The 22,087-nt window shown below is 40.5% G+C and overlaps 1 long non-coding RNA gene across 1 annotated transcript; it reads right to left on the bottom strand.

Annotated features, from left to right (window-relative positions):
* Positions 1-864: 864 nt before the first annotated feature.
* On the bottom strand, positions 865-13,969 carry LOC124855945. The gene is made up of 4 exons (XR_007035193.1): positions 13,823-13,969; positions 2,972-3,159; positions 1,316-1,471; positions 865-1,185 (listed from the first exon to the last, which is right to left on the bottom strand). It is a non-coding gene; the product is annotated as an uncharacterized LOC124855945 (long non-coding RNA).
* Positions 13,970-22,087: the final 8,118 nt, after the last annotated feature.

Raw genomic sequence — 22,087 nt, forward strand, 5'->3', positions numbered from 1 at the left:
CTCACCAAAGGCAACAAAACTGAATGAACACATGGAATTATGTAGTAAACAAAGAGTGTGAAATAACATTTTTATATTTTAAATACTCAAAATACCCACCCTTTGTTCCAGTTTCTATGAGAAGCTGTAAGAGACATACCCACAAAGCTGTATTTTCTGCAAAAGCTATGTAATAAAAATAACATGTGAGTCATAAACAAGGCCAGATTCCTACAGCATCCTCGAAATGTTTGCCATATTTAGTTTCATGACTGGTTGTATGAAAGGGACTTTTAATCAGGGTCAGAACTCTATCTTCCTGTTCTCAGTGAAATCAGTGAAAACATTTCAAAGTAAACACCTTTATCTTGGAAAGAATATTCCTCTTCTTCTCCTCACTCAATTTCCCAACATCTCTCCTCAACTGGAGACGGAAGAGGAGTTTGGTTTCAACGCAAGGTCAGAGACGCCTCCTCGGTGAGATAATCAGAATCAGGGGAAACATTGTTGTCAAGGTGCTCTCTAATGATGTGGGAGAATAGATTAAGACTGTGTGATTTCCGGGTGAACAGGTTTTCTGTCTCTATCCCACTCAAGGACAGAATGTATAACATCTGATTTAGTCTAAATGTATTTCATTCCACGTCAACTGAATTAGGAAGAGCTTTCACGTTAGGACATAATGTATAATAGCACAACACTGTACAATAAAACAAAAATCACTTAATAAACCCTTCTAAGCACCTCTGCCACACTTAAAATAGTTTATTTTTCCATTTGTTTGGTTGTTTTTTTGTCAAAAACATGAAATTTGCTTGCCCTGCATTTCACACCAAGTAAAATATTTTAACACCTCGATGTCAAACATAAGCTTCAGGTGAAACCACATGCATCATACTTATAACTATTTTCGATTGGCTGCTACAGACATACAGCACACTAGTTGGACTCCATGTGAACATCTGCTATTGACATAGAAATATTGCTTTTTACCAATTGGCATTATATGATCAAATTTGTGATCTGCTTGCCTGCAGTGGAGGTGCAAACCAGAGGGCTCGGACGATAGTGGTGCTGAGCGGACAGGTAGTGCAGTAAGGAGGAAGCCAGTCGTAGAAGTAGGAATCCAGAGGTCCACAGGAAGCTTGGAATGGCAGAGGTAAGTCCACTAATGATCACGAGAGTCCGGGTTGATGTGAGGTAACCCTTGAAGAGGGGAGACACAGGAACGAAGGTTAGTGGAAGAGAGAAGAGAGAAGGAGAAGGCTCAGGCTTGGCTCAGAGGTAGCAAAACACTTGAATAAACACAGAATAGCAAGAGGTGGCTTGTTGTTACCAGTGACAGTTAACACTCAGGCAAAGAGTGACTGGCTTCCAGCCTCTTTATGCTGCCAGGCTGATTACACCTGATGTGCTGCACCTGTCAGGAGGTGCAGCAGGAGGAGGAGTGCTCAGCCAGCAGCCGACTGCAGGAGGCCCTCTGGTGGATAAGCTGAAGGACAAAAACAGAAAGGCACAGAACCAACAAACCCCACATCCTGACAGCATTTGTGCGGAAACAATATATACAGCAAATTGAACCACTCCATACAGTCAGAAAAATAATATATCCTTTTAGGAAACATTTAGCTTAAAGAAGTTTCTTTCAAATAGGCAAGGCATACCTGGCAACATTGTTTTTCATTTGTTTTTATTTTGTTTTTTTGTTTTTTTACAGAAAATCTCTCTTTTTTACTGGTATTCTATATAAAACACATATCTGACTTTTGATTGAAAACGGCAATTGACTGTCTTTGTAGACAGTCCATACTTTAGGACAGGCATGTCCAAAGTCTGGCCTTGGGGCCAATTGCAGCCCATGTTTAAATTTCCACTGGCCCATTGCATCTGTGATTAAATCAGTTAATAATAATAATAAATACATCCATACAAAAAAAGGTTATTTTATAATTCACCAGGAGTGCGCAGCAGGCCTGTGGCCGCACTCTCACCATGTGACCATTGTGTGAAACTTTTAAACCAATTTCTAAAATGCTAAAAAAAAGAAAAAAAAAAAGAAAAGTTGACAGCAAGGGCCCCCGCTTCTAGAACAAGTGAAAATTTGAGTATTTTTTTCACTGAAATATGAAACACATGTATCTGCCTAATTTACCAAGAGACTGGGACGTTTTCAAGGAATTCATTATCAAGAGGCACTACCAGACAAAACATGAAACTACGACCAGAGCCCTTTTCCACAGAAAACCCCAGGATTTAAAGCCCCAGGATTTGTTTGACCGGGGTAATTGGATTCCCAGGGAATCTCGTACATTTTTTCCATTGCCAAGGACCATTTATTCAAATCAGCCTAATGACGCATAGGGAAGTTATAAAAAATTTTTTATTACACCTTCATTCCATCAGCTGGTATTCTCCATCTTAACTTTTAACTCCGCTTAAAGGTTAATAAATAAGTTTTGGTTTGAACTAATACATAATAGATAATGAACAGCTTTAGAGTTATACAGTTGACCAATTTGTTCCATTATTCTGTAAGTTGCACTGGATCCATAAGCAGAAAATTTTTAAATTCTTATTTTACATACACTTTGCACTCTGGTGTGGTGATTATGGGCTCAAAGCACTTAATAATTAAAATTAGTTAATTATTAATAATTGATCATTATTAACCAAAACTATGCTAAATGTCATGTTTAATCAGCCGATAAGAGTGAAAACCATGACCTTATTTTGACAGATAAATCACTTGCACAAGATAAACACAAATACTTCTCTTCACATATATGAACATTTATTAGCCTTATATAATTACTACTCCTTCCAAAACCCTTCACCTAACTAAACATGCACTATTCTACAAAAGAGTAAAATGACTAACTAAAACTAATAATAAAAAAAGAAAACATATGTGCAATGAGTGTCTATGAAGATCAAACCAGCAGTTTTATGGACAAAATGTGCAATTTGGGTTTACTTGGAAAGTGAAGCCCACCTGGTGTGCTGATGTCTAGCGGCTATCACCTGGTAGAACGGTGGGGCCGCGCCCTTTGCCACTAACAGCTGATCGACCCAGATCTCAAACAAAGGGTCATAAAACTCTGAGGCGGTACCTTGGTGGAAAAACTCTGATGACTGGGCAGGATAAGGCTAGCCTGGGCAGGGCTAAACTCGAGCTCATACCTGTCGATGAGGTTCATTGAGGAAATACAAAAACAATACATTCACATCATCATCACATTCTTTTGGTGAACAACTTTGGTAACCCTAAGACAAAGTGGAACAACAATAAAGGAAACAAAAAATAACAAGATAACCAAATACTGGGGTCATAACATAGTCATCCATTTCCAGTCAGGCATGGGAATAAGCCTGTGTCACTGGCATAGGTGGTGCTTTTGACCAAGGGAAATAAATGTGAGGGAGTCAATCCTGGTTTATAACCAACTATGCAGTGTGTTATCTTGACAAAAACCAACGTTTAACACGGGTTTAGGTTTAAACACATTAGCTCCTTCAAATGATAATGGGATTTAACATATCTCCTGTCTCTGAATTATCTATATGGGGGAAAGGGGAAAAAAAGACAATGGAATTGCACTACTTAGGCTATAAGCCAGGTGTGTTTGTAGAGGCTGCAAGGTGTCTGCTGTGGTGGAGTTTAGGATTTTCTCTACTAAATAAAGCAGAACTAGGCAAGTAGGTATCTGTCTACAGATGAACCAACCTCTAATAAAATGTTTCATGAAATCTCTGGCAACTTGTGTGTCCATTACATCATTCTTAATCAGTTCTGTGAGGGTCTGCACTGCATGCACAGTGTTAATGGAAAAGAAGAGTGCAAACTTACAGTTTAACACTGTATCCTGGAAGGTAGTTATATATATATATATATATTTTTTTTTTTTAAACCGTGTCCTGTCCGGCAGAGTAGCGCTCAGAATTGTTGTCTGAGTGCCAAGAAAAAGCCCAACAGATTTACTTTCACAAGTGGAGCATTACTAAAGCTAATGCTTTAAAGCTCTGCTCGATATTTATAAAAGAAACCTTATTAGAAACTGCTTTATTTCAGTTGTTACGGACACGGAGACAGAAATGAAAAGGAAAAAAATAAGAAGCACGATAGAGAGAGATGTGGGGCAAAAAGGAAAAGGGGAGAAAAGGAGAAAAGAATGGAGGAAGAAAGAAGAATGAAGACAATACAAGATAACACCCTGCTTGCTTACACCTGCAGGGACGTTGATGTTAACAGCTTTTTTACCAAAAAGTGCACGGTACTTATCAATGCAAGATGCATTTAGTGGTAAATGCGGCTCAATATAGAACATTTGTGTATCTCTTAACACCTGAATCTAAACACCTGTGTGTGTGAGTGTGAGTGTGAGTGCGCTTGTGTATACAAGGTTTCTCCACAAAAATATGCAATAGCGAGTGTGAGGAGCCACAGACCTGCCCCCTGGACCTGGGACAGATACGGAGGAGATCCAAACCACAGATATCCAAAGGCCTCCCAGAGCACAGGGACCCCAGGAGAACCACCGCCAGGACTACAGCAACCCCAACCCCCAGAGAAGGGCAGAGGAGAGTGCCAGGGGAACCACCCAGCACCCACAGTGCAGAAGCCCCAGGGAGCTGCAGCGACAAGCCCACAGGCCCAGAGCCATGGACCCAGAGACCTGAAACCCCGGGACATATCACTCCCCAAGCAGTGCAACAGAGCCCAGGGTACCAGGCCCCGGCATACAGCCACCGGAAGTGAGACAGCACACACCAAAGCCCCCAGCCCCGGACACTGAGAACCACAAGTACACCGCCGACACACCAACCACCGGCAGGTAGTGTGACGGGGAGGAAATAGGTCCCACATTTGATGGGAGGCCTAAACTGATCCAGGAGAGGGAGCAACCCAAGACCCAACCTGACACAAAAAACAGGCACACACAGTCACAATCACACAGTCCCACCTTCATGTATACACATAAAAACACTCACATCCATGCAGGCAACGTAAAAACAAACAACAATGTACATCGTACACTCACTCACATTCCCCATACATACTCTATACTCCCGGGTCCAGGTGCCGATACCCCATAGGGACAACCAGCCCCCCGGACCTAGGAGGTGGTCCCCTTCCTGCGGGAGTGAAGACAGGCAGACCGCCCCAGCACCTGAACCTGGTCCGGGCTAGCCCAGGCTCGCGCCTGAGCGACCCCGGACCGGACCCTGATCCCCTGCCCTGACCCCATCCTCATCTGGAAGAGGGGGCCATGTACAAAAGTGGGGTCTACATGGTCGAAACTAGCCCGCCAACCTGAGCTGCCACAGATTAAAATAGTCCCAACCCCCCAATGAATTCCGATCCCAACCCAATGAGCCCCCCACCCCCAATGAACCCCAAAATGAATTTCCCCACAGGGCCACCCCCAACCAGAACACAGATATCGAACACATGCCCCCTAACCCAAATGCCATGAATCCCTTCCCTACAGCACATGGGCACACCCCTACAGGTGAGCTTCATCCCTGAAAAGCCGACAAAGCGACACCCACACAGCGCAAGCTCCACACACAGCCCCACTCCAAGTACCCGCGCCACGTCCTGTCCCCACCACACAGCACGCTGCGACGGCACGGCAAGGGCCCCGCGCAATGCTACGCCGGCCTCCACACACAGGTGCAACAGGCCAGATACCATCGAGCACCGAGCCCACAACTGAACCCCTGACAAGATGGGACAAAATCGCCCGACAAGAGGTTCCCGGCCAACGGCAAGCACTCGGGGCCGGCGTCCCCCACCACGCCCCCACAACCATACAAACACATCACATCACTGCCACTGCAACGATGGCCGAGGGAGAAACATTATCCAGCTCAGCTCTACCAACACCACTCATCCGATCCAAATGCTGATGACCCCACATCCAAGAAGAGGACACAATCCCCCCACCCCACACACTGCAGCCCCCCCATGCCACCCTGTAGCCCACCACCTCGACCCTCCCCAGACATACTAGCAGAGCAGCACACCACCAAGCCCACCCAACCATTCGGCCAGCGCTAGTTATATTTTTAACAGTTTCTGTTGAAGGAAGTTGTTAGTGGTTAGTGTTGGTGTGAGTGTTGACACATGTACCTATATAAATTGGTCCTATGCACTGTTGCAGAGGCCCGGTCCATGTCTACTGAATATATTCTTACCTTAGAGCTTCACAGAGGGTCGAATAATGGTCTCGAACTCCAGTGCACAGCCTCTCCATAAACACATGAATGCTCCTGATCGTCATTTTCCAAATAAGCTTCAACTTTTTACGAGCCGATGGGCAGTACAGGTCTAAAAGACAGCGTTCGACCTTCCTAAGATAATCATCAGTGTTTGATTGTGCGTTATTAAGGTCAAAATGCTCTATGTCTCGGGCAAGGGACACAAGCTGGCATGTCGCAGCCCACTCTCAGGGATTGGTGCCTACCCATCTGAGTCTTCATCTGAGGTTTCACTCCTGCTACGTCCATGGTGTGTCAGGATATCACGAACCATCCATGGAAGAGGCACGGGAGGCTGTTCATGGTATACTTGTGAGCCGCCTGGGCAGCGGCTGGGGGTGGTATGAACCACCTGATTCCCAGGGACGGTTCTCCTGTTGCCTTGGCCGAGGTGAGTGATCATAGAGTAGAGTGCTGCGAGTCAAGTTTGAAGGGTACTCGCCCCTAAACCTTGAATTCCTAACTTCTACTGAGTCTACTACCAGGTATTTTCCATAGCTGTCCACTACAGTAGGTTGAGATACTGCACCGCTAAACCTAATCTGACCACTCCTGCCTGCTCTGGGTTCGGTGGATATGTGGGGAACACCACAAGCCTGAGAAGGAAATGTCTATAGAGCAGCTTCCACTTTATTCAGCTCTGTGCTGAAGGTTTTCTCAGGGTGTTACAGGTGTGTCTCACTTTCAAAGGTTTCGACCTATGAGGGGGGATCCCTCCCCCCCCAGTCCTCTAGGGATGGGGGTGTGTTCTGGCTACTCTCAGCTACCTCCAACCTTCTGGCTCTCAACTCAGCTGCTTCCAACTTATCTTCCACTTCTAACAGTTAACACCTAGTGCCATCTATTGTCTGCAACATATCATCCAGCTCAAACTGCAGTTTAACATGCTGGACAACTTCCAACATTACCCTTGCTGATGTAAAAGAGTGAGCTGACCTTAAACATTCGGCGACCCGTCTGTCTTTTGGTGGGTCCTTAATGACTTGGAGCAACTCCTGAATCCTTGCTTCACATTGCTCAATGCTTTAATCATTAAGACCTTTACGCTCCTTTGGGGATAACAGAATCAACGACCCAATCACTTCTTGTGCCTGCATTCCTGTGGAGCCCTCCTGACTCAAAGCTCCAGCTGCAGCCTGGGGTGTTTTATCCATATTGGCCAAACACAACACAAAACAAACAAAGCTGTTCTGCTATAAACGACCGCTAAAATCAATTAGCAGAAACACAAACAGACCGAACTGTTCAGTTATGAATGGCCGCTAACATCAATTAGCAGCAACATAAAACAGACTAACCTGTTCAGTTATGAATGACTGCTAAAACCAATTAACAGCAACACAAAACAGACTCAGCTAGCTGTATGAGTCATACAGGTCCTTCTCAAAAATATTAGCATATTGTGATAAAGTTCATTATTTTCCATAATGTAATGATGAAAATGTAACATTCATATATTTTAGATTCATTGCACACTAACTGAAATATTTCAGGTCTTTTATTGTCTTAATACGGATGATTTTGGCATACAGCTCATTAAAACCCAAAATTCCTATCTCACAAAATTAGCATATCATTAAAAGGGTCTCTAAACGAGCTATGAACCTAATCATCTGAATCAACGAGTTAACTCTAAACACCTGCAAAAGATTCCTGAGGCCTTTAAAACTCCCAGCCTGGTTCATCACTCAAAACCCCAATCATGGGTAAGACTGCCGACCTGACTGCTGTCCAGAAGGACACTATTGACACCCTCAAGCAAGAGGGTAAGACACAGAAAGAAATTTCTGAACGAATAGGCTGTTCCCAGAGTGCTGTATCAAGGCACCTCAGTGGGAAGTCTGTGGGAAGGAAAAAGTGTGGCAGAAAACGCTGCACAACGAGAAGAGGTGACCGGACCCTGAGGAAGATTGTGGAGAAGGGCCGATTCCAGACCTTGGGGGACCTGCGGAAGCAGTGGACTGAGTCTGGAGTAGAAACATCCACAGCCACCGTGCACAAGCGTGTGCAGGAAATGGGCTACAGGTGCCGCATTCCCCAGGTCAAGCCACTTTTGAACCAGAAACAGCGGCAGAAGCGCCTGACCTGGGCTACAGAGAAGCAGCACTGGACTGTTGCTCAGTGGTCCAAAGTACTTTTTTCGGATGAAAGCAAATTCTGCATGTCATTCGGAAATCAAGGTGCCAGAGTCTGGAGGAAGACTGGGGAGAAGGAAATGCCAAAATGCCAGAAGTCCAGTGTCAAGTACCCACAGTCAGTGATGGTCTGGGGTGCCGTGTCAGCTGCTGGTGTTGGTCCACTGTGTTTTATCAAGGACAGGGTCAATGCAGCTAGCTATCAGGAGATTTTGGAGCACTTCATGCTTCCATCTGCTGAAAAGCTTTATGGAGATGAAGATTTCATTTTTCAGCACGACCTGGCACCTGCTCACAGTGCCAAAACCACTGGTAAATGGTTTACTGACCATGGTATCACTGTGCTCAATTGGCCTGCCAACTCTCCTGACCTGAACCCCATAGAGAATCTGTGGGATATTGTGAAGAGAACGTTGAGAGACTCAAGACCCAACACTCTGGATGAGCTAAAGGCCGCTATCGAAGCATCCTGGGCCTCCATGAGACCTCAGCAGTGCCACAGGCTGATTGCCTCCATGCCACGCCGCATTGAAGCAGTCATTTCTGCCAAAAGATTTCCAACCAAGTATTGAGTGCATAACTGTACATGATTATTTGAAGGTTGACGTTTTTTGTATTAAAAACACTTTTCTTTTATTGGTCGGATGAAATATGCTAATTTTGTGAGATAGGAATTTTGGGTTTTCATGAGCTGTATGCCAAAATCATCTGTATTAAGACAATAAAAGACCTGAAATATTTCAGTTAGTGTGCAATGAATCTAAAATATATGAATGTTAAATTTTCATCATGACATTTTGGAAAATAATTAACTTTATCACAATATGCTAATATTTTGAGAAGGACCTGTACATATCTTGCAGGTGTATGGGGTGTGGTTAAAATAGGTACACAGGTTTGCCCGTTAAAACTGCGGCTTACCCAAGTCTATGCTCTAATGGAAATAATTAAGTAAAACAAAAAAATTTAAATTGAAATAAAATGTTTTCTGGAAAAAAAAATTAAAAGTGGGATAAGCGATCTAAAACATTCAAACACTATTCTTATCTTCAAATTAATGTTAGTGATGCACACTATGGGTCATTTACCTTATAGTAGGACCTACCAAGTTAGAAAACTAAAGTTAGTTGTATGAGTTGGACCAACACATGGTTCACACACAAGAAAACCCAGAAAAAATGCATACTGTCATGATTTGTGGATGTTTTGGGTTCTTATTATTATTATTATTCTTGATAGGTTTTGAATCATGCTTCGGTTTTTTATTTTCCTGGTCATGCTTTAGTTTTTATCTTCTAGTTCATGTTTTGTCAAGTTAGATTTTTGGATCTGGTTATGCTTTAGTTTCATGTTTTTTTAGATATGTATTCAAGAGTCTCTTTTAGGCTCCAACCACGTTTTGTTTGCTCCTGTCTTCAATCATCTTCATTCGGTTCACCTGCACCTAGCAGTCAGTCTCCTCGTTTCATTTGGTTCTTGCTCCATACACACACATCTGTTCTTTTCATTCCTCATGGAAACATTTTGGATCACCGTCTCTGTTCATGTCTGTCCTTTTTGATCATGCCAAGCCTGTTTTGCCAGCCTGCTTGTGTCCGTTTTTGCCGTCCACCTCTGTAGTAAATTTTTGTTAATTAAATCATTTCATTTACCGTTATGCTGCCTGCTCATCTGCATTCCGGGGTCCTCTGCTACACAAACCATGACACATACATTTCAGAGCAGAAGTGGTAATGAATGATAACTTAATTTTAGCTCAAGTTACGTCCGTTGATCATCCGTGATAGGATTATCTGCCTGTGTCAATGGAAAAGTAATTATATTCGTTTATTTCTGTGATTGGGCTGCACGGTGGTGCAGTTGGTAACACTGTTACCTTGCAGCAAGAAGGTCCTGGGTTTGACTCCAGGCTGCGGTCTTTCTGCATGGAGTTTGTTCTCGTGCATGCGTGGGTTCTCACCAGGTACTCCGGCTTCCTCCCACAGTCAAAAGACATACTTGTTAGGTTAATTGGTCTCTCTATCCTTAGGTATGTGAATGAGTGTGCGCATGGTTGTTTGTGTGTTGCCCTGTGATGGACTGGCGACCTGTCCAGGGTGTGCGCTGCCTCCAACCCATAGACTGCTGGAGATAGGCCCCAGCTTCCCCGCGACCCACTATGGAAGAAGCGGTATAGAAAATGACTGAGGGAGTGACTATTTCTGTGGTTGAAACTGTAATTCTCAATGGTGATCAAATGATGGCACTGAACGCCTGTCTGCAGTAGAGAAAATCCAGTTGCAACTGCAATTCACTCAATGGCCACCAGACGGCTTCCTCCCTGACTAGGAGAGTGTTAGTTACAGCTGTAGTTACACCAACAGACACCAGAGGCAGATAGGATGCCTCCTACAGTTAGTTGAGGAATTTGGTTACTATGGTAACAAGCTGCAGCTGCAGGTCTAAGCGCAGCAAAGGCTTGCTTTGACCAGCTGGACAATTAAGTTGAATTTCACACCATAAACTATACCAAACTTTCCCCTTGCATTCACAAAAGCACCTATGAAAGATTATTAATACTCCTCTGCAGTAGAATTGAGCAAATCTTAATCAAGATATATATCGTGTAGCTTACAAGCACTTTTGCGAAAATTCACCAAATCTCACGCCATTAATGTAAGGATTATGATTACTGATTAATTAATATTTATCAAAATTATAATAAAAAATCGTAATTCAGAAAAAACATTTTCTTAACCAAAAATCATTACTTATGAATAGAAATCAGAGATGCAATCGGATGCACTCTGAAGAAAAACAAGGGGGCTGGAGTGTCATGCGTCCGTGATCACTCAAAACGGTCAGCTTCTCCTCCGTCCAGAACAGGGAAAATATGAAGAACCATTAAGTCGACTGAACCACACAAGGAGGAAACACCTCTGTAGGTTTTCACCTGCGCTGGAGTGTCAAAGGGGTCTTTGATCAGTTTATGAATCTTCTGACCTTCTAGTATCACAAAATTCCAGCTTTCGAGCTCTTCCGGGAATGGCTGTGTGGAGGAAAAGTTAACTCGCCTGTGACCTTTTGTCCCTCCAGATATGAGAGACAGATATCCTCCGCTGCGTTGTTCTGTGAGACACACTGGAAATGGCAACGAAAGTTTTATAAACCCAGGTGACATCAGAGCTGTGACCCCTGTTGAGCAGCGCATGTTGAACTGCCCATCCAAAATGGATGACCCCAACACCCTACAGACTTGAAGCTGCATTTGCAGCAAAAGGTGGCTCTACAAAATACTCACTCAGGGGTCTGAATACAAATGTACACTGCATATTCAGATTTTTTGTTTTTACTTTCACTTCACAGTTATGCAATACTTTGTTTTGGTCAGTCGCCTAAAATCCCAGGAGAATCCAATGAGGTTTGTGATTGCAACATGACAAAATGTGAAAAACCTAAAGGGGTATAAATACTTTTGGAAGGTACTGTATGCATGACCATACAGGATATGAGCCAAATAAAAAGGAATTAGCCAAAATGCACCCAACAGAGTGTACCGCACTATCACAGACAGAAACAGGGTCTATGAATGCTGTTTAAATAGCCTTTTAGTTGCACACAGGGATACTTTGTGATTTCCAATCACTGGTGGCAGCAGTGAGTGTAATTCCCTTCCTTAATCTGATCTCATTAGCAGGTCCCAGTCTGCAGCTGTGATTAATATTGATCGTGAGAACGTGTGACTCAACAGTTGGAAATTAATTCAGTGATAAATGAGGAAACAAATTAGCAAGTTCTTAATGTTGCACAGAGAACGTCTGTCAAAGCTGTGAGGTCCCAGATACAAACATAGTCAGGGAGATGCACAGTACACACAATTTCAACTCATGCTGCCTATTTTACACATGAATACTTGTTTATTGTTGCTGAACCTGCTTGAATACATTTGTGATTTAATGAATAGATGTTTTTCTTTTTTAGTTCTGTTATGCAGACATAAAAATTAGTGACAGTATTATTTTTATGGAACAAGAAATATCAATCATACCTAACTTACTTACAATTCTGTCAAGATTTGTAAGGGGTGCAAGCACAGCAGAGATTATGACTCTCAGAAAGCTACTTCGAACTCTAGTTTTAGGAGAAAAAATGTGATTGCTTTGTGTTTTGGCCATATGAAAGACAGGAAGCGAGTAAAGGTTATATCTAGCTTTATATCCATTATATCCATCCATCCAGACTGCTTGTCACCGTCTGAGGTAGTTTTGGACCAAAATGCACACAGGGACTAGGGCTCGGCATGTTGCAAAGTAGATCACCTTTAATAAGGCTTGTAGTCAGCACTTACAAGTTTACTGGGAGAAAAAACTCCATTGGCACAAATGCATGAGAACACGAGGAGCTTGAGAAGAGACAGGACATTAAACAAGGAACCAGCGAGGAATATTGCAAACAAACCAGTTAAAAAACAGAGAGAGTTGGAGTGTAGACCAATGAGAGAGGAAGGCAGGTAATCAGATGGAAGTGGTAACAGGTGCGCAGGCCAGGTGAAGAGAACTGAGGAAATAGGTTGCTATGGTAACTAATGTGAGACAGAGGCATGGGAGAAACTAAACTAGACATAACCTACAAATGAAAACAAACCTGAGGGTAATAAACCTAGAAGCTAGAAAGGAAAAATAGAAATAAATTTTAAGAAGAACTAAACCAGAGGACATGGGGAAAAGCTAGACTTGGAAATAATTAACTGGATAACAACAACAAAGGGGTCTAAGGCCAAAGGAGAAAAAGAACTAGAAGAAGAATGTAGCAAGAATAAATAAACCTAACTAACAGTAAAGAAACTAGACTAGAAAAACCAAAGAAGTAAAATAAACAAAGAGAATTGTAATAATAATAATTATTATTATTATAACCAGAGGAAACAATTCTAAGGAATAAAGAACTGAGTAAAATAATAACCAACGGGATCTAACATCGAGGGGAGAATGATCTACTAACTAAGGGAAATAAGCATAACTATTAAACAGAAACACATGAAAAAAGACCTAACTAGACAAAGCAGGGACATGAGGAACTGTACCAAGGAACAAGGCTGGGAAAGAACACCTAATATTAAGGGGAACAAGCAACTGGGTAAATCATAACAAAATGAGTCTAAAGCCAGGACGAAAAAACTAACAAAACTAAGCACAACGCAGGAGTAAATAAACCTAAATAAACGGCTCAATCAAAAACCAAACACAAAACCCAAACAAAGTCCAAATTGGCAGATCCTGACACTGCTGGGATAGCCTTAATCTATCTCTGACAATGAAAAAAATTATGGATTTCTGTTGCGCCTTAACAATAGGCCTGTAAGATCAGTATCTTTAGACTTTTTCTGCTTGGGAGGTTTTCTTCATCATCTTAGTATTCACCAAACAGTTAACATAGCACATAAATATGTAAGGTGTGTGTTGTTTTACCCAAAAGGCGACTGTGGCTCAGTGGGGAGGGTAGTCGTCTTGCAGGCTGAAAGTTGTGGATTTGATTCCTCCTGCCACATGTCAATATGCCCCTGGGCAAGGCACATAACCTCAAGTTGCCCACTGTTCTGCATATTGGTGGGTGAAGATGAGAACCACTGAGTGAATTTTACACTAGTAGGGTTGTCATGATTCAAACTTGGTACCGATACTAAGAAAAATGCTACCATGGCAACATTTTTTGAAGACAGGGTTCTTTCTAGTTAACAGCATAAACTATGAATAATTACAATGTGACAATATTTTAACTTAAGGTAAAACCAGTAAGTAGGGGACAAATTAACCCTTATTTAGATGATTTAAAAGTGTCACTTCCTTGTTTGGTAAAACGGTAGACAAGATAACAGAAAATGCATATATATATATATATATATATATATATATATAAATATATATATATATATATGTTAATAACCTTTATGGAAATATGTACCTTTCAGTTGTGTAATTATTTTATTTCATTTTAATCTCCTATCTTCAGTGTGCCATTGTGTGGTTGCATTTGCCAGTCAATTTGCAGTTGATAAAAATTTTACTACTGAAGCACAAATAAAGAATTGTTCTATACTAAAATAAATTGTGTTTCAAAACAAACATGGATCTGGTGCATTGAAAACATATTTTTAGTGTAAACAATGTTCTGGTCCATGAAAAATATTGAGGACCAGCCCTGTACAGTTTCTGTCTTTCTGGCCATTGTGCTGAATATTTTCTTTAGTGATCAATTACAGCAGGAGCGTAGGTTGCCACAGGTTTCTACTTCTTTGTGCTCTAATTGTCAGCTTCAGTCTTCCTCCACTATTTATTATTTTATTATTAGCCACATTAGCTTCCGATGCCATTACAAGCAGAGGAGTAATGGAGGGGGGCGCACTAGTTAGTTTCGTTGCTTCACTATTTAACAACCGAATGAGTCGTCAGGTGAGGGGAGTGGCAGTGGCAGTGTTGCCAGATCTTGCAAGAGAAACAAGCAACCAGCTCTATGAAAACACCCTGAAACAAGCCCAACGCGCAACCCACCACACTGTGTAAAACAGGGGCTGCTTGTAAACAGTATAAATGTATACAATTATTATGGCATTATACATAAGCAACAGCAAAATTATGCTAAACACTTTATAAAATGTTTCAATAACTTAGATTCTTTGAATAACATACTTTTACACTGATAAGAACAAAAGAGCATTTTGCATACATCTCAGCAAAATGACAGCCAACACAATCAACAATCACAATCTTTAAACTCTGTTTAAAATAAATGACTCAGTGTAAAACTATCTTCTTTCCTTGTCAGACATCACTCTGGCTCTGGTGTGAGTGTGTTTGGGTTGTGCAGGTAAACTTGGGCAGGCTCAATAACCAGGAAACGGGGCGTGGAAAGGACAAGCTACCTACCACTCATGTTTTGCTTTATTGTGGGAAGCTGGGAGATAATCAAGGGGTTTCTTAGAGTCGATTATATCGAAATATCGATTCTTTTGACAACTCCTGTCTGGTATAAAGCACTTTGAGTGGTCAGTATGACTAGAAAAGTCCAATATAAATTTAGTCCAAGTGGCAGTTATGTAAATTTGAATGCAAAACTGTATAAAAAGTAGTCAACTTTCCTAATTCTGTAAAATGTGTTCCATGTACACTATCTTGCTAAAGATGTAAAGATTCACACCCCCTCAACCTTAATCACACTACAACACAGTGTAGAGCATAACTGTGAAGTAAAAAGGAAAGGATTCATGGTTTTTATCAAATAGAAATTGCGAAACTTGTATTCAGCCTACCCGGAAAATTTTCTTTGTAGACCTTTCATAGCAGTTACAGTTGAAAGTCTTACGGGATACAGTATGTCTGTACCAGCTGACTTTTTCTTCCTAATTTTTCTTTGCCAGATAGTTAAAGCTCATTAAAATCAGATGGAGAGTATGTGTGGCCCTGAATTTTCAAGTCTTGCACAGAGTTTCAACTGGATTTAAGGATGGACATTGACTGGGCCATTCTAAAATATGATCAAAAGCATTCCATTGTAGTTCTGTCTGTATATATAAGAATGTTGGAAGGTCAACCTCTGACCCAGCCTCAAACAGGTTTTGTTCGTGCATTGTCCTGTATTTAGCTCCATCCATTCCCATCAGCTCTGATCAGCTTTCCTGTTCATGCTGAAGAAAAGCATCCCCACAGTATGGTGCTGCCATCGCCATGCGTCATGACAGATAGCATAATGCAGTATTAGTTTTCATCCACTTGCTAAGCATGTTGGCCACAAAGTGTAATTGCAAAATTGATCTGACCAGAGCACCTTTCCCACATTTTTACTCAGTCAATCAGAATATATTTCAAGGTGATGTTGAATATTAGCTTTTGTCACCAATTTCCATTTAGACATGGGCTAAAAACTTTGATTTTTATCTTAGAGAAAAGCAGGATTTTTTTCAACAGTAGTCACTCTTCCTTATAAGCCAGATTTGTTGGGTGGATGACTAAAAGTTTTCCTGTCCACATATTCTCCAACCAGATTAGTGAATCTCTGCTGCTCTTCCAGAGTTGCCATGGGTGTTTGATGCTTCTCTGATTGCTCTCCTCGCCTGGCCAGTCATTGTAGGTAGATGGCCGTTTTTGGATGGTGGCTTCATAATTCTTCATATATGATATATATCAGCTTTAATAAGCTGTAATATATATCATGATGTATTCAAATCTTGGGATATTGTATTTTTGTATTTTTATCCTAACCCTGCATTGAACTTTCCCACAACTTTATTCCTGACCTGTCTGTTGTGTTCATTGGTCTTTAAGATGCTGTTTGTTAACTGATGTTTTTATATTTTTATAGTGATCGGTGGAACTATTTTCTCTTAAAAAACACTTGAACAAATTCCAACCTTACATTTTCATTTCAAATAATGATCATGTTTAAGCAGAAATACTGCAATAGCTACTCAGCTGTGATATTGTGTGGATACATTAGCCAGTGAGAACAGAACAAGGATAAAGACAATGGAGGGTAATGTATGTATCCAAGGGACAATAATTGAGTTTTTATCTGTTTTTGGCCATAATGAAGCCTTACATAATAGCACAGGTTGGGCTGCACAAACAGCAGTGCATGGATAATTACTACTGTGGCTGACTTTATGAAATAAAAGAATAAAGAAAGTCCTGCATGTTTCAAATGTGTCCCTGTTGCTACACAAGTGATATAAATTAATGGGTCTTTAACAGGTTCCTGCATACCTGCATAACATCAAGTATGAGCAGTACAATGGCCCCTAAAGACCAGTATTGGAGGCCACTGGATTAGACCACAGAGGCCCTAATGAGTTAAAGCATCTTTGCTGAATATTTATGTTGTAAGTAAAATATTTTGGAAAAAAACAAAATAATTGTCGCAATATACACACAAGAGAATGGAAAGAGGATTAAAATAGTTGGCACCTCATGCATGAAGTCATTGGGTCAATGAATTCTGGTGTTCCAATCACTTCCATGGCTGTAGCTTTATAAAGTTTGGTGTGAAGAAACTTGACTGGCCTGCACAGAGTCTTCCTCAACCTTCTTGAACACCTTTTGGGTTTTCACATGACGTCGCGGTCACGTGACCGCACTTCGCGATCGCCATCTTGGGTGGCAGCCTGTTTTCGTTGTTTGCAATGTTGCGATGTTACAGTGTTGTGAAATGCGTGCAGCGATTCGGAGAGACACCCAAGATGGTGGACCGGCGATTTCAGTGACGTCAATGAAAACCCCCCATTAAAGCTAACGCTGCCATTCTGATTTTTTTTTTTTTATCTAACTATGAACACACTTCTAAACCTGGTGGAATATGTATACAGAATAAGTAAAGTTGCTATTGCTGGCAATGGTAGGTCCATCAGCAAATTGGACCTTTTAGATTAAGAAAAGGGTGTAATCAAAGTTCATGTACATGTAAAAGTAGAGAGACAACTACTTTTGGTAATATAGTGTATTTCATAATGCAAAGCTGAAAAAACTTTGATATTCCAACATCTGCAGTGAATGAAATTGACAAAAACTCCTTTGAAAAATGTAAGGTCTAAAACCAATGTTTGATGCACACCATAAGGATCTGCCATGTGATTTTGATCAATATAGCCAGATGGGCCTTGGAATAGCCTTTGTAACATATGTTTATGTTCTTGTATGAATTCTTAGGAAGAGAAGTAAAGCCAGACAAAGTACTGGAGTGACCATCGTCTTCAGCTGTATGAAGCACAGAGTAACATCACTGCATTTTTCCCACATAGGTCTGTGCACTGCCAGTCAGTTGGCTGAAAGAAGGGTCCTACACTTTCCCTCACTTAGAAAAATGACAGATTTGGCTTTTTCTTTATTTTCAGTCGTGAAGCACACATACAGGCGTATTGTGCATACTAAAGGAGCTCCACCCACCACAGCTACTGCTAACACATCTGTTAAACAGTTCATTGCAGGCTGGCAAAAAAGCCTGATATTTATGCAATAAGCACTTGACAACTACTATTAAATGTATCAGGTGTTTATTCTCTAATTTTGCTCATGGCTGCACATTATAATCAAAATAACTATCAATAAAGTAAGGATAATTTTTGCTGCTCTGTTTTAAATAAAAAGAACTGGATCATCCTTGTCAACTGATGTTAATCTGCAAAACCAAAGAGATAATTATGAGCATCAGGAGACAAGGAGAATGGGGATGATCTGGTAGAAAGCTTTGTGGTCCTTCAACTTCCTGGGCACATCAAACATGACCTTAAATGGACCACAAACATTACTGCCCTGGTTAAAAAAGCACAGCAGCAACTGTATGTCCTTTGTAGCCTTAAAAACTGGACTTTTTCAAGCAGGTGCTTATTTCATTTAATGGTAATTCAGTTCAAAGTGTTCCTGTCAACGGCATGTTGGTGTGGTTTGGGAGCGCACAGCAGCTGAGAAAAAAGCCCTACAGAGGGTCATAACATCAGCACAAAAAAAAATTATTGTGACTCAGCCTAAAAGTCTAAATAATATTCATAGGACAGTGTCACCACAGTACTACTACCATCATGTGCTGTGATAGAAGAATTTTTAGTAACTAACTGTTGGATGTGCAAAATGAGCAATCATCTTATTTATTGTTTCTGCTATCTATTTCATTGTGTTTTGAATGTTTGTACTGATATTGTGAATTTGTAGTATTTTCACATAAGCGTATTTTACTGTGGGAATCTTATATCGGCCCATTCCTACTTCAGAAATGTTTGATATTCTGAATTTTTTTGCCATTAATAATTTTTGAGGGTTGAAAGTTGTTTGACCATTTACATTTCAAACTGGAATCTGATTATGTGATTCCAATATTTATGACAAATTATGTAAAAATTTTAAAGATTTTTAATTTAAATGGTAATCACAAATTATTTTAGCTTGGAAGTTTTAAATCATCAACACAATTATTTACATACAAGCTAAAGATTATACAGGGCATAAAGGTACTAGGTAGTACATCGGCAATGATCTTTCTAGTGAAAAATGAAGGGAAGTAAAACAGTGTAAAACCAGAATATATTATGCCATTGAACGTGAACGCTAATTTATTGATGTTTTACAATGCCTTACCTTTTTGTTCGGTTACTTTGACTGTAAACGCTTTAAATGTTACTATTCCTATTAAAAAACATGGCGTTATCTGATATCCACTCTACAAACTTGCTTCTGAATTTCGCGGACGACGCCACCATGGTGCTTCTCCTTGCAGAAAACGACGAGACTCACTACAGAGAAGAGATTTACTACTTGACCCAGTGGTGTTTGTTCCGCTGCCTACAGGAAAATGATACAGAACCGTACGAACACGGACTCAACACACTCAAAGACAGCTTTTTCCCTAGAGCTGTTAAGGCCATCACTTCCCTTTGGACTTTCATACTCTAATACAACACCCACCGAGGCAAGACATTGTATTATACCCACACCTTAGATTTTGCATAATATCTGATGGTTATTGCGTTACATATTATACTTTGCTCTATTGCACTCCTTTCAGTACTTTATTTCTCATCACTGCAATTACATTTTATCTTATGTTTTTCTTACATTGTGTTGTTTTAGTGTTTTGTCAGGAATCTGTGATGCCCCAAACAAATGTTCTCTATATGTTCTTGTGTATGCAATGACAATAAAGATATTTCTGATTCTGAAAAATATTTACTGCTTATTAACTTTTAATAGAACCTCATTTTAAAACTTTTTTGGTAGACTATGTTCTCGGAAGCTAGCTTCTAGCTACTTTTTTCTCATGCTTTGCATAACATTTATTAATATCATGAAGAAAATGCTGAGTGATCTTATTTTGTTTATTTCTCTTTTTAAATTATGGATTAGAAAGAACACATGTATAAAAATATGGGCTATGTCTTTTAGGCCTAGCCTAAATAGATTTATAGTTTATGAAAATATGGTATGTAAAAACAAACATGTTTGTATTCAGGTCAACTTGTAGACTGTTGGGCTGGAAATTGTTTGCAGATATTCATTACATTAAACAAATCTTCCAAATGATGAAATAAACAGAACTGGCATTTGATATAGATGCACTGATCATACTTTTCCGGACCAAGATTTCCGGATTTCCTTTCAGACCCAGTGATTTTGATTTTATGAAATTCCTGCTTTTTCTTAAAAACTTTAACACATAAAAGATTTAAAACAAAATTGTTCAGATATCTTGATAGAGGTAGCAGTTTTAAATCCAACAGAAAATGAATGAAGTACAAGATTTTACTTAACCTTTAAAAAGTGCATCAGGACATGTGGTGTTAGTTGACATGTTTATAGACATAAATTGATGGGGGTTGCTAGTTTTGATACATAGGATGAATATTGACATTTTTAGAAAAGATTTTCTCTGAAAGATTTGTCAGTCAGGCAAAACTGGCCGATTATGATCTCTGGCCGATTAATTGGTTCATCTCTAGCATGTTGTAACCATGATTTGTACATATACATGTATTTTGGCCACACATTTCTGTCATACACTTTATGCTGAAGTTCTAAGAGCATTGAGGTCATTATCTTTATGTTAGCTTTCACTTCTGAGATTTGGAATGACTTTTTTATGTTTTAGAATCCATGCATGTGCACTTGAGTAGATCTTCTGGGCCGAAACCTGCAGTTTGCACTAAAGAAGATTTGACAGGTTAGTTTCACAATAATAACGCATTAGCTAGGAGGAAGAAACTGCAGAGCAGAGAGGAGGGTGGTGCTCTTTGCTGCTCAGTGGACATTTCTTGTGAAATCTTCATCTAAATCTCTACAGACAGGCAACTGTTGTCAATGTGGCTCATCGGCATCTCCCACTGCCCCGCCCCTTGCCCTCCGTTACCAAAGAAAAGACCTTGTCCTTGCATTCCCTCCTCTGAGAATCCAGAGGGGATTAAGACGAAGGTCCCAAAATGAGACGGCCAATGAACAGCGTCATGAAGAGTCTATTTCACACATGAGTGTGCTTCCATCTCATGCTGTTGCTCTTTCTTTGAGTGAGCAGAAGGAGAAAGAGTGTGAGGGGATTCCAGTTGATCTCTTTAAGCCATTGGGGCTTACTTAACTTATCCAGGAGCCGGTGCTTCACTGAAGGTATCTCTAAGGCCCCACTTTGCATTAGAAAACCAGGATTAATCCAAATATTTATCCATGCTGAGAGAGACGTTTTCCCAGTACTACATCCCCAAAAGAAACCTGGAGATATTTTTCGTTCCTTTGAAGCTCCAAAATTAATCACTGGAGCCTGAAGCCTACTGTAGTTGGCACAGCTGCTTGTGTAGGAAGGCCTATGTTATGGAGGTCTGTTTTTGCAGAGTTTGGTGTAAATATTTCACATAAATATCATTATGATTTCAGAATAAAGTTTTGGTAGTGCAAAGCCTGAATCAACAGAAAGTCAGTTGATGCAGACATCAAAAAGCTTCCAAGGAAATCCACCTCTTGACTAAGAAATGTTCATATCACAAGCAAGCCCGTAGTGTTAGCTGATATGTCTTCTTCTGAAACGGAATTTTATTATTTGATAGTTATGGTAATAATTACCACTAATGTAGTTAATAATTTCTGTTGTTTGTGCAAAAGGTGGGTCTAAGGTATAACAAACAAGTGACTTAAAATTTTCCACATGTGAATGTAAGCAAAATGAATAAAATTTGTCCCCTCTGTCCTGATTCTGTTTTAACTGTCCTACAC

Source organism: Girardinichthys multiradiatus, chromosome 19 (assembly GCF_021462225.1).
Source record: "Girardinichthys multiradiatus isolate DD_20200921_A chromosome 19, DD_fGirMul_XY1, whole genome shotgun sequence".
NCBI classification, from domain to species: Eukaryota; Metazoa; Chordata; class Actinopteri; order Cyprinodontiformes; family Goodeidae; genus Girardinichthys; species Girardinichthys multiradiatus.